We start from the raw sequence: 13,573 nt of genomic DNA, 5'->3' as shown, positions 1-13,573 counted from the left end.
GCTCAATTGTACAGCTTACTTTACCATGCTGAGTTCAATCCCTAGCCTTCACCCTACCAACACACAAAAAAAAAAAAAAAAAAAAAGATGGGCAGCCCAATGTTGCATTCCAGAACTGTCAGTAGTTTGATATCAAAATGAAGCAAGCCTGATAGATAGGGCTGGAGAGTTGGCTCAGCAGTTAAAGAGCACTGAATGGTCCTGAGTTCAACTCCCAGAAATCACATGGTGGCTCACAACCATCTGTAATGGGATCTGAAGACAGCTACAGTTTTTTAAAACAGGAGAAAAGTGAAGGAGGAAAGGTACTGTACTAGCTGGATGTTAGCAGGACCACAAGGGGACAACCAAAACTAAGTAGGTGTGAAAATGTGGCAAGGACACCCGTTTTGATTTGGTTTGGTTTGCTTTGGTTTGGTTTGGTTTGGTTTTTTGAGATAGGGTTTCTCTGTATAGCCCTGGCTGTCCTAGAACTCACTTTGTAGACCAGGCTGGCCTCGAACTCAGAAATCTGCCTGCCTCTGCCTCCTGAGTGCTGGGATTAAAGGCGTGTGCCACCATGCCCAGCAAGAAGTAAATTTTTAGGAAAAAAAAAATCTGCCAAAGGAGAAAAATCAAAATGAGAATTTACAGGAGATCATCCCCAGACATCTATCTTTGTATCAGCTGTAGGATTAGTTAACGTCTATTAGAAACTGTTGCCCCCACCCCCAACCCTGAACTATATATCTCATCGAAATGTCACAACCAGGTTGGAGATAGAGCTTAGTGATAGAGTGCTTGCTTAGCATAAGTGAGCTTCAGAATTAATATTCCCCAGCACAGAAAAAGGAACAAAAACTTCAAGGGATGGCAGCAGACGTCTGTGCTCTCAGCCCATTGCAAGTGGAGGTAGGAAGTTCCAAGACAGCGGTGGTTACAGAAGATCCTACCAAAATAAAGTAAATAAGCCCACAGATATGTTGCCCAACAGATAGCACGCCAAAATCCCATTTTATAGAAGAAACACAAAGAACTGAAAGCAAACCAAAGTTGAAAACAACCTGCCTAAACTAAGCCAGAATCCAAAACAGAAGTTTGTCTGACAGTGACCTAGCAACAAAGCAAAACGGAAACCATCCCTTGATGGGACAAGAAACACCCTTTCTTCTTTACTTTCTGTCCCTCTCCAATCTTTCTGCAGAGGGGTTGCTTTCCATAGGTTTCATTCATGCTTTTGTGCGCACATGCGTGCACACACACACACACACACTTACCTGTCAAGGACTTCTGTACAGAAACCCCAGCTCCCTACCCCTCGCCCCAAAGGCAACATACTCCCTGGAGGCAATGGAGGGGAGTGTTAATAACCCACCCTTTAGTTCGAAAGGTTGGAATCATGCCTTAAAAAATTATTAATCTGGTTATGTTGGAGGAAAGGGGTTGGGATGGCAGGTGACTAGGATATTTTAGTGTGGGGCTCCCCAGTCAACCTAAGTGACGTCTTTTTCATTTGAGAGTCTCTGCAAATGACCCTCGGTTTCCTTCATGAACTGTTTCAATCTGAAAAGAAAATGCAAAGCAAGGCACAAGGGTACAGCAAGTAAGCTCCCCATTTGGGGTGCTAAGCCTAGGGAACTGCAGTTGAGACACACCCCTCCCCCCTCTAGAAAATACATATGTAAATAGCAGGTACTGACTTCCTGAAGTTGGATTCTACATCCACTTTCAAGGAGAAAACTAGATGCTGATGTAAAGAAAAAGCCCATCTTGGGAACTCCCTGCAATCCCCTGCCTCCTACAAGTCCTTCCACCCTCTGAGCCTTAGAAAGTGGAACCATGAGCCTGAAACAGATCTCCATTTTTCTCAAGTTTGGCCTCGAATAAATCTGCTATCTCCACCCCACTCCCTCATCTTCCATTTCTGATGACAGAGAAGCAAGGAATAGGAACTTTCCCTTGCTATTAAAGAATGGCTAATATCAAAGTCACTGTCATCAACCCCAGTGACTCCCACTGGGACAGGCAGCAAGTCTGAGGCTAGCTTGAGGATACACATTTATAGTCTTTATCTTCCTCCTTCCTTTCTTGGCTTAAGCCACACATAGGTTAAAGATTCTGCTAAGCAGACAACTCTAGCCCCTTTAAGTGACTATTCATTGCCCACCATTCTGTCTTACCTGCCTAAGTCCAACCTTAGATTGGAGAGGTGTTCTGAGGAAGGAGTAGAGAAACATAAGACTCTTTGGTCAAATCCTGGGTCTAAGCTAAATCTAAAAAGGTCTCTGGATAGCTTATCTCCGGCAGATTGTAAGGCCAGTCTTTTATTTTACATGTCAATTCAGTCATTTACATTTTGATTATCCTATGAATGGGAATCTTGTGACCCTCACCCCTTAAATAACAAACACAGCTTTACTTTTAAACTTGCAAAAGAATTCAGAGTCCAGCCTGCCTTGGTTAAGCACAGATACTAATAAGGTAGCAGGGTGGGACCAGGTCCTGAAATTACCATTTCCACTACACCTAGACTGGCCTGGGATACCCTGGACTTGCTGTGTCCCAGGCTGACCTTGAACTCAGAAAACTGCTTGCCTCTGTATCTGCCTGCCATTGTATGTTTCTGACAAGCTGGCTCTTAGTGTAGCTGCCTCTGTTTCTCTAGATTCATGAAACCCTTAATATAATTCATATTGCATCCTTATTTTTTGCATAGTTGAGAATATATATATATTCTATATTCTCAACTTTTTAAAATATTTTTATTACATATTTTCCTCAATTATATTTCCAATGCTATCCCAAAAGTCCCCCACACCCTCCCCCCCACTTCCCTACCCACCCATTCCCATTTTTTTGGCCCTGGTGTTCCCCTGTACTGGGGCATATAAAGTTTGCGTGTCCAATGGGCCTCTCTTTCCAGTGATGGCCAACTAGGCCATCTTTTGATACATATGCAGCTAGAGTCAAGAGCTCCGGGGTACTGGTTAGTTCATAATGTTGCACCTACAGGGTTGCAGGTCTCTTTAGCTCCTTGGATACTTTCTCTAGCTCCTCCATTGGGGGCCCTGCGATCCATCCAATAGCTGACTGTGAGCATCCACTTATGTGTTTGCTAGCCCCCGGCCTAGTCTCACAAGAGACAGCTATATCAGGGTCCTTGCAGCAAACGCTTGCTAGTGTATGCAATGCTGTCATTGTTTGGAGGCTAATTATGGGATGGATTCCTGGATATGGCAGTCTCTAGATGGTTCATCCTTTTGTCTCAGCTCCAAACTTTGTCTCTGTAATCCTTCCATGGGTGATTGTTTCCAATTCTAAGAAGGGGCAAAGTGTCCACTTTGTTCTTCTTCAGTTTCATGTGTTTTGCAAATTGTATCTTATATCTCGCTATACTAAGTTTCTGGGCTAATATCCACTTATCAGTGAGTACATATCATTTGAGTTCTTTTCTGATTGTGTTACCTCACTCAGGATGTTGCCCTCCAGGTCCAACCATTTGCCTAGGAATTTCATAGATTCATTCTTTTTAATAGCTGAGTAGTACTCCATTGTGTAAATGTACCACATTTTTTGTATCCATTCCTCTGTTGAGGGGCATCTGGGTTCTTTCCAGCTTCTGGCTATTATAAATAAGGCTGAGAAAAAAAAATATATATATATATCCCCCCCCAGACAGGGTTTCCCTTTGTAGCCCTGGCTGTCCTGGAACTCACTCTGTAGACCAGGCTGGCCTCGAACTCAGAAATCCACCTGCCTCTGCCTCCCGAGTGCTAAAAATATGTACATTATTATACAAACAAGTATTATGCCCATTAGCAGGCATTGACACCTATGGAGGCCCACATCTGATGGCCCTGTACTAGGGGCAGGAACCATGTCATTCTGTCCCCACCAAGGCCATGCTGGACTCAGCACTCACTTACCATTTCTTGTGACTATCATTTGAAACTTTTTAGGATGTAGGAACAAACCACTAGCTTCCAGCAACCTAAAAGTTAAGACTGCCAGCTGGAAAGGTCAGGTCAGGAGCTTTGGGAAGATGATGGAACACTTGCCCCCCTGGAAGGGAGAGGCTAAGTAACATTCCTCAGACCCCGGATCTGGGGGCACATTCCACATTCCACAGGATGGACTTTGCCCACCATCAGACAAAGGAAGTCCTTGCCACCTCATTCCCTAAAGACCAATCAGTTTAAAGGGTGCACTGTTCTGCCAATCATACTGTGCTTAGTTGCTGATTCTCTGTTCTGTCCCTGGAAACCATTTAAAAACTTACTCTAACGACTGGGCCACCAGGGGTCACTGCCTCTTCTTTGGGTTTGGGAGGAGAGACTCAGACTTGAAAAACTTCTGATCCGCCAAGGATCTTCAACAGCCGACCTATTTACTCCAAGACCCTCTTCCTCTAAATCTCCCTCCACTAGTCCCCATGGCCCCACAGTGCCAGTACTGGTTACAGGATCCTCAGCCCATACTAGACTGGAGACTGGGGCCATTACACCCCCCTTCACCAGAGGGAGGAATGGGAGAAGACCTGAGAGCCACCTCCCCTGATACCACGGTGGCACTCTCACTGAGGGCAGGCATATGGGCCTCTGGAAAAGAGACAATCCGGCTATGCAATATTGGCTCTTCTCTTTGGCCAACTTGTACAACTGGAAGGCCCATCCCCCCTTTTTCCAAAGGGTCGCTTAATCTCTTTGAGACTGTTCTACTTATTTATTTACTTATTTCGATTTATTTATTTATTATATCTAAGTACACTGTAGCTATCTTCTGACACACTCCAGAAGAGGGTGTCAGATCTTGTTACAGATGATTGTGAGCCTACATGTGGTTGCTGGGATTTGAACTCAGGACCTTTGGAAGAGCAGTCAGTGCTCTTAACCTCTAAGCCATCTCTCCAGCCCAGAGACTGTTTTACTTATAATGCAGGAAGCCAGAATCCAGAAAGAATACCCCCTCAGACACGGGGACCCCATTGATTGACCAGACTGTTGAGGGAGGCCAGGAATGCAACCAGGCTCCTGGAACAAGGGATCATGTGACAGTGTCAATCGGCTTGGAATATGCCCCTCTTGCCTGTGAAGAAACCTGGGACCCAAGACTAAGGAGGACTGTCTAGAGGTGGCTAAACACCTCTTGGAGGAGCTGGAAGGATTGGGATACAGAGCCTCAGCCAAGAAGGCCCAAATCAGCCAGAGAAAAGTAAGTTATTTGGGCTTCCTGCTGACAGATGGCCAGCGCTGACTCAAAAGGAGACCATCTTGTGTATCACTCCTCCACAGAGCCCCAAGCAGGCACAGGAATTCCTAGCTAGGTATGACTGGTTTCTGCTGGAAATAGATTCCAGGGTTTGCTGAATTGGCTGTCCCCACCCCCACCCCCTGACTAAAAACAGAGGAAGAAGAGCAACAGACTGCTCAAGCTCCTCGCCTGATGCCAGTAGACTTTTCCACCTTTATGTGGCTGAGAACAGGGGAATAGTCAGGGGTGCTCACCCAGTGGCTGGGCTCTTGGAAGCACCCAGTTGCCTATCTGTCAAAGAAATTAGACCCTGTCGCTGCTGGGTGGCCTGCTTACCTGGATAGCGGTGGTGTTTCTAGTTAAAGATGCTGATAAGGTGACTCTGGGGCAGAACCTGAGTGTGGCATACCTTGGAGTGTGTTCTTCTCCAGCCCCTGGATCGGATGACTGACCAACGCCCACATGACTCATTATCAGACTCTGTTGCTAAACTCAGATTGGGTGACCTTCAGGTCACCAGTGGCCCTCAACCCAGACACTCTGCTACCTGACCCTGACCTTAATCTGCCAGCTCATGATGGCTAGCAGATTCTAGCTGAGGAACAGGGATGGTAAAAGGACCTGTAGATCACCCATTCCCTGATGCTGAGGTGACCTGGTTCACTGATGGCAGCAGCTACCTGGTAGAGGGACAAATGCAAGGAGTAATACAACATTGTGGACAGGCACCAGGCAGACTGGGTAGAAACGCTTCTTCCAAGAACATCAGTCTAAAAGGCAGAGCTGATAGCTCTGACCAAAGCCTTGGACCTGGGGGCAGGCAAAAAGATCAACATCTACATGGAGAGCAGGCATGCCTTTGCCACAGTCCACACCCACGAGGCTATATACCAAGAGAGAGGACTGCTCACATCAAAGGGAAAAGAAACAAGCAGGAAATCTTGGATCTGATGTAGCCAGCAACTGTGAGTATTATTCATTGCCCAAGATCTCAAAAGGGAAGAGACTCAGTGTCCCGGGGCAATAACAAGGCACATCAAGTGTCTATGCAGGAGCCTATCCTGGTTAAGAGCCTGCAAGAAACACCTGCTGAGAAATGGGTCTGGACTAAGGGATGGCTTCACTCAAAATATATAAAAGAAGAAAAGACTCAGATTGCTAGCCACCCTACCAACCATTACCAAGAGAAGGTAGGTAATGGAGCACACAAGAAGGGAGAGCTATACTTCCCAGAAAGCAAGCAAAAGACAAATGCACAGATGGACTCATTTAGGGGATAAAAAGCTTGTCCAAGCAGTTAAGAGACCTAAATATATATACCTCAGGTTCTGGGCAAGAAAGAGAGTGTAAGATATGCCAGCAAGTAAATGCTTATGCAGCCATGAGTAAACAGGGCAAAAGACCTAGGGGAGAACAGCCTCTAGTTTATTGGTAGGTTGATTTTACAGAAGTTAAGCCAGGAAACATGGTTACACATACCTTCTAGTGTTTGTAGATGTTTTCCCTGGATGGGTTGAGACAGCAAAAAACAGCTACCCTGGTAGCTAAGAATATATTAGAATAATATTTCTCTCTCTCTCTCTCTCTCTCTCTCTCTCTCTCTCTCTCTCTCTCTCTCTCTCTCCCCCTCTCTCTCTCTTTCTCTCTCCCTTAAATTTATTTATTTATTATATATAAATACACTGTAGCTGTCTTCAGACACATCAGAAAAGGGCATCAGATCTCATTACAGATGGTTGTGAGCCACTATGTGGTTGCTGGGATTTGAACTCAGGACCTAGCCGGGCAGTGGTGGCGCACACCTTTAATCTCAGCATTTGGGAGTCAGAGGCAGGCAGATTTCTGAGTTCGAGGCCAGCCAGAGCTACACAGAAAACTACAAAGTGAGTTCCAGGACAGCCAGAGCTACACAGAAAAACCCTGTCTCGAAAAACAAACAAACAAAAACACACACACAAAAACAAACAAACAAAAAAGTGAGTCAGGGATTGGCAGAGATATTGGGGACTCATTGGAAGCCCCATTGTGCATACTGTCACCAGAGCTCAGGGCAGGTAGAGAAAATGAGCAGAACCCCTAAAAGAGACCTTGCCTAAATTGACCTTGGAGGCTGGCTCTGACTAGTTGGTGCCCTTCCCCTTGGCCCTGAACACCCCCTACCATTTTAACCTGACCCCTTTGAGATCCTGCATGGGACATCCACTCCCTTGACCCCGACTCTTGATCCCCCCAGATTGATTTTTCAGGCTGACAAGGATCTTATGACTCGAGTGCAAGCTTTCCAAATCAGCCACCTGGAATTGTGGCCTACACTTAGTGCCTTATATAATGCAAGTATCCCAGAGGTTCCACACAAGTACCAATTGGAGATTGGGTATATGTTAAGAGACATTGTGTTGAACACAAAGTGGAGAGAACTGTTTCTGGTGTTGTTGACCACCCCAACCTCCATTAAAGTGGTTGGAGTAACTGCCTGGGTTCACATCAGATGAGCATCTGTGCCTGATGCCAACTAGATAACAGCCAGACACTCAAGTAACCTCCTCCTGCAAGGCCAGAGAGACCAGGAGGTGGCTATGGTGTATCTTCTGGCACTGAGCCTCGGCAGCCCCACAACCCTACCAGGGTGACTTGGCAGGTGTTCCCAGCCACTGGTGATGTGGCTTGATCCACTACCTGAGTTGTATCTGGTAGCTGAACCCTGTCTTTGATCTCTGTGATTTAGTGGTGAGCTTTGACTTCTGGGGTATTGCTGCCCTGGAGACACAGGGGGAGGGGTTGCCTGAATATAGGGGACAAGTGACTTGTAAATCTAGACCATGTCCCAGAAGAGGCCTTGGAGGGTGGGGCTTAGGGTGTGGACAACCCAAAATTGAAAAGTGTCCTGAGAGAAACGCCCATATATGTGCGCCCTCAAGATGAGAGTAGCCAGCAACAGGCCTATCAGTGTTAGGGGGCCAACCATTTCTTCTATGCTCCCTGGGGGTGTGAAACATTGGGAAACACATACTAGAGACCATTCTGGGGGTAGTTAAAGATTCAATGGCCAAGGTGAGAGAAAGGTTAGCCAAGAGAAAGAGAGAGAACAGAGTCAGGGCTGGTTTGAGTCTTGGTTTAACTCCTCTTGATTAATCACCCTTATAGCTACCTTGTTAGGACCCCAATCAGTTTAAAAGTCAGACTGTTCTGCCAATCATATTGTGCCTAATGTTGGTGGCCCTGAGAACTGTATAAAGGCTCAGTGGATGGGCTGCTCAGGGTTGCTCCCTCCCTATGTGCGGGGTGACCCCAGCATGCTGGATTAAATAAAATTCCTCTTGCTTTTGATTTGATTCTGGCTCCACGTGGCTCACTCAGGGGGTCCCCGGTAAGCTAAGGCTCGACAGAGTCTTGCAAGCTTAGTTCATGCACCTGGGGCCATGGTCACTAATATTTGGCTCCAGAGTAAACACTGTCTTATTCCTTTTACATGTGTTTTGAACCACACACACCTTCCATGTTGGTGCTAGAAACTGAACCTTGGTCCTCTGGGAGAGCATGGAGCCATATCTGCACCATCTAGTTTCCTTGTCATTATTGCTTCTGGGTATCCCCCTGATTCACCAAAGTGCCAGTATTCCTGGCATGTGCCACCATGCCTGGCCAGTCATGCCATTTATGTGATGATATAAGTGATTCATATGCTTTTAACGAACAATTTTAAATTTCCATATGCCTTTCTAGAATTAGAAGAAAATTTTACTTTTCATTTGAAAAGTAAAGTTCCCGTGGAAGTGTAATATGATACGGTGTTAAGGAAACTTTTTTCCTTTTGCTTATTCTCACTCCCCAAGTGAGTTTCCTTAACCCATCAACCAAGTAGTTTCCACCTTTGTAGAATGTAATCCAATGATACATCATGACTGATATGATCCATGCTTACTAATGAATGTTAATTATTTTTACCCCCCCCCCCACTACCGTCAGCCTGCTTTGCCTTCTTCACATCTACCCACAAGTCTTTGAATTCTGGCTCCCATGTTCTAGTGTCTCTAGCACAATATTCACTAACTGTTGATGTATCCTTCTTTGCAGTCTGGAATCCCTCCTCCAGCTCTTGCTCCAGATTTGAAGTTTGTATGTGCTTTTTCTTAGACTCAAGCCAGTAGCATTTATACATGAAAGTATAAGTGATTTTGAGAACAGCTCTTGCCGGGCATGGTGGCACACGCCTTTAATCCTAGCACTCGGGAGGCAGAGGCAGGCAGATTTCTGAGTTCGAGGCCAGCCTGGTCTATAGAGTGAGTTCCAGGACAGCCAGGGCTACACAGAGAAACCCTGTCTCGAAAAACCAAAAACCAAAAAAAAAAAAAAAAAAAAAAAAAAAAAAGAAGGAGAGAGAGAGAGAGAGAGAGAGAGAGAGAGAACTGCTCTTTTTTCAAAACTAATTCTAAGTTCTATGTAGGCACAAACTTGATTTGATATTCTCATGTATTTGTATACATGTATTTAAGACATGTATTTCATGTGTACCTCCTAGGATGTTGTTATATACATTTTCAACAATATGTATACTTTAATACTTATTCTGCTTATATAACCAACGTATTTGTAACAATAATGCCCGGTATTTAATTACCCACTGTCAAAGGAAAAAAATGCCCATATTTTCAGCAAATTTAAACAACTATTTTTCATTCGTGATTCATGGTTCTCTAAGCATCTTACCTATGAAACAAGGTGTTCTTGGGCTGGTAAGGTGGCTCGGCAGGTTTAAAATAAAAAAAGTACTTCCAAAAACTGCCTGATAACCTGAATTTGATCCTTAGAACCCACAAGTGGAAGGAGAAAAACAACTCTTAAAAGCTGTCCTCTGACCTCATACATCCATCATAGTGTACACATAAACTGATGCCTTCCTTGTAAGTGGGGTAGTTACGGTGGTTTGAATGAAAATGGTCCACCCAGGCTAGAGGTTTGAATATTTGCTCTCCAGTTGGTAGACTGTTTGGGAAAGATTAGGAGGAAGTGTGTCACTGGAGATGGAAGTTTCAAAAGGCCCTGCTGATTCACGGTTAGCTCTCCCTTTGCCTTGAGCTCCTGCTTCAAGATGTGATCTCTCACTTACTGCTCCAGTGCCAAGCCTGCCTGCTTGCTACCATACTCCCCACCACGATGGTCATAGACTCACCCTCTGAAGCTGTAAGCCCCAACAAACTGTTTCTTCTGTAAGTTGACTTGGCCATGGAATTTTAGCACAGCAAGAGAAAAGTAATTAAGATGGGCAGGGACAATCATCTCCCTCCCTCCCCCTGGAGGATATGAAAGGTCCTGGGGGAATTTAGGGATATGAAAGAGCTATTGTAAGAAAGGAAAAGGGAGCAAGGAACACTGGGCAGGAAGGCTACATGCTGACATCATCTTGACTTCTCTCCCCCACCCCCACCCCCAGGTTAATAGCAATAGAGCTTGGGTACTTTACAGGATTTGGACTGGTTCCTATACTTTTTAAAAATGTTTGTTTTATTTTTGAGATATGACTTCACTCTGTACCCTAGAACTCCCAGCAATCTTCCTGCCTCAGCATCCTGAGTGCTGAGATTACAGATAAGAGCCATCTTACCCAGCTCTTGTAGTTCTTTAAATAGCTACCCTCCTCTCCCTTCTCCTCCTCCACTCCTTCCTCCTCCCCCTCCTCCTCCTCTCCTTCCTTCTTCCCCTCCTCTTCCCCCTCCTCTCCCTCCTCCTCCCCCTCCCTCCCCCTGCCCCTCCCCATCCTCCTCCTCCTCCTCCTCCTCCTCCTCCTTCTCCTCCTCCTCCATGTCTTTATATGCTGCTGGACTGCTGGGATTACTACAAGCATTTGCTATTATGCCTGGCTGGGAGGATGGTTGATGGTTTTTGTTTGTTTGTTTGACATAGGGTTTCTCTGTGTATATCTTTGGTGATCCTGGAACTTGTTCTGTAGACCAGGCTGGCCTTAAACTCAGAGATCCACCTGTCTCTGGCTCTAGAGAGCTGGGATTAAAGGTATGCTCCATTGCTGCCTGGCATTCAAGGACACTTTTTGCTCCATGACCAAGTGGAGGTTACACTACACGCAGGATTAAAAAAACAACAAAACTGCTACTTTCCTTAGGGTATTAAAACAGAAGTTTTCTTTCTTTTTTAAATCATACTGGCCCAGGTTGCACAGGCTTTTTCTTTTTAAAAAAAGATTTATTTAGGCAGGCAGTGGTAGCTCATGCCTTTAATCCCAGCACTTGGGAGGCAGAGGCAGGCAGATTTCTGAGTTCAAGGTCAGCCTGGTCTACAGAGTGAGTTCCAGGACAGCCAGGGCTATACAGAGAAACTCTGTCCTAAAAAACCAGGGGGGAACAAGATTTATTTGGGGCTAGGGAGATGGCTCAGTAGTTATGAGCACTGGCTGATCTTCCAGAGGTTCTGAGTTCAATTCCCAGCAACCACATGGTGGCTCACAACCATCTGTAATGGGATCTAATGACCTCTTCTGGTGTGTCTGAAGACAGCAACAGTGTACTCACATAAAATATATCTTTAAAAATTATTTTTATTATTTGTAAACAGTGTGTCTGTGTGTAGGTATGTACACTTGAGGGCAGGTGCTCACTGAGGCCAGAGGCTAGATCTCCAGAGGCTAAGAAACTGGAGTTGAGGGCAGATGTGAGCTGTGAGACATTGTTATTAAAACTTTTAACTCAACTCCATCTGGGGATCCATCCCATATACAGTCACTAAACCTAGACGATATTGTGGATGAGGGGAAGTGCTTGCTGATGGAAGCCTGATATGGCTGTCTCCTGAGAGGCTCTGACAGAGCCTGACAAATACAGAGGAGGATGCTCAAAGCCAACCATTGGACTGAGCTTGAGGTCCCCGATGGAGGAGTTGGAGAAGGGACTGAAGGAGCTGAGGGGGTTTGCAGCTCTGTGGAGGGAGCAATAGTGTCAACTGGCCAGACACCCTTCCCCCACTGGAGCTCCTGGGGACTGTACCACCAACCAAAGAATACACATGGAGGGACATATTGGTTCTGGCCAAATATGTCCCTTGTTGGCATCAGTGGGAGGAGAGGCCCTTGGGCCTGAGGGTGTTTGATGCCCCAGGGTAGGGGAATGCCAGGGCAGAGGACAGGAGTGGGTGAGTGGGTGGGTAGGTTGGGGAGCACTGTCATAGAGGTCCCGGGAAGGGGGAATAGGATAGGGGGTTTCCGGAGGTGAGGGAAGACCTGGAAAGGGGAAAACATTTGAAATGTAAATAAAGAAAATATCCAATAATAATAATAAAAAAATCAACTCAAGTCCTCTGCAAGATCAGTGTGTGCTCTTAAATACTAAGCCATCTCTCCAGTCCTTTCTGGTCTATTTTTGGATCAGTTGCTGTGAGGCTCCTGGTTTGTTGTTTGCATATTCGAAGTTCTGAAGTTCAGTTAGTGTGTTGGCAAGCTCTGATACCTACAAACTTTAGAAGCTGAGGCAAGAGGGTTATGGGTTGGAGACCAGTCTGAGCTATAATATAACACTTTATCTCAAGAATAAAAGAATTTTTAAAAAAGTTTTATTTATTATTATATCTAAGTACACTATAGCTGTCTTCAGAAGCACCAGGAGAGGGCACCAGGAGAGGGCGTCAGATCTCATTATGGGTGGTTGTGAGCCACCACGTGGTTGCAGGGATTTGAACTCAAGACCTTGGAAGAGCAGTCAGTGATCTTAACCGCTGAGCCATCTCTCCAGCCCAAGAATAAAAGAATTTAATGATAATGATACATAGCTTTAAAAAACGTCCAATTTGTTTTTTTTTTGTTTTTTTTTTTTTTTGGTTTTTTGAGACGTGGTTTCTCTGTAGAGACCAGGCTGGTCTCGAACTCAGATATCCGCCTGCCTCTGCCTCCCAAGTGCTGGGATTAAAGGCATGCACCACCACTGCCTGGCATCCAATTTGCTTATTGATAATCTGGTTTGGTATGGTCTTTTGCAGCCTATCACAAACCTAGTTACAAAACAAGGGCTTGTTTAACACGGCCGATTTGTGTTATATTGCTAGAGATTCCTATTATAAATGGACCTGTGCAACCTTTTGGGGACTAACCGGATGCATCCGTTCAATACGATCAATAAATAAGTAGTTTGGTGTTCTGGAGTGACCTAGCCTAGGAATGATTTAACCTAAGCTCTGTGGGTAGCTGGAGCAAAAAGCAAACTACCTCTGACCTTCGGTTTGTCACAGAACTGATCATTATTAAATGTGCCACCCGGAGGGGCTGCCTGGTGCCTTATTTCTCATGCCAGGCTCCCGCAGGTCTAGGGGCGGGCTCAGCAGCCATCTTTGTGTAGGGCAGCTC

The sequence above is a fragment of the Mus caroli genome, unplaced genomic scaffold, assembly GCF_978045245.1.
Source record: "Mus caroli unplaced genomic scaffold, Mus_caroli_1 scaffold_17, whole genome shotgun sequence".
NCBI classification, from domain to species: Eukaryota; Metazoa; Chordata; class Mammalia; order Rodentia; family Muridae; genus Mus; species Mus caroli.
This window is presented reverse-complemented; position numbering follows the sequence as displayed.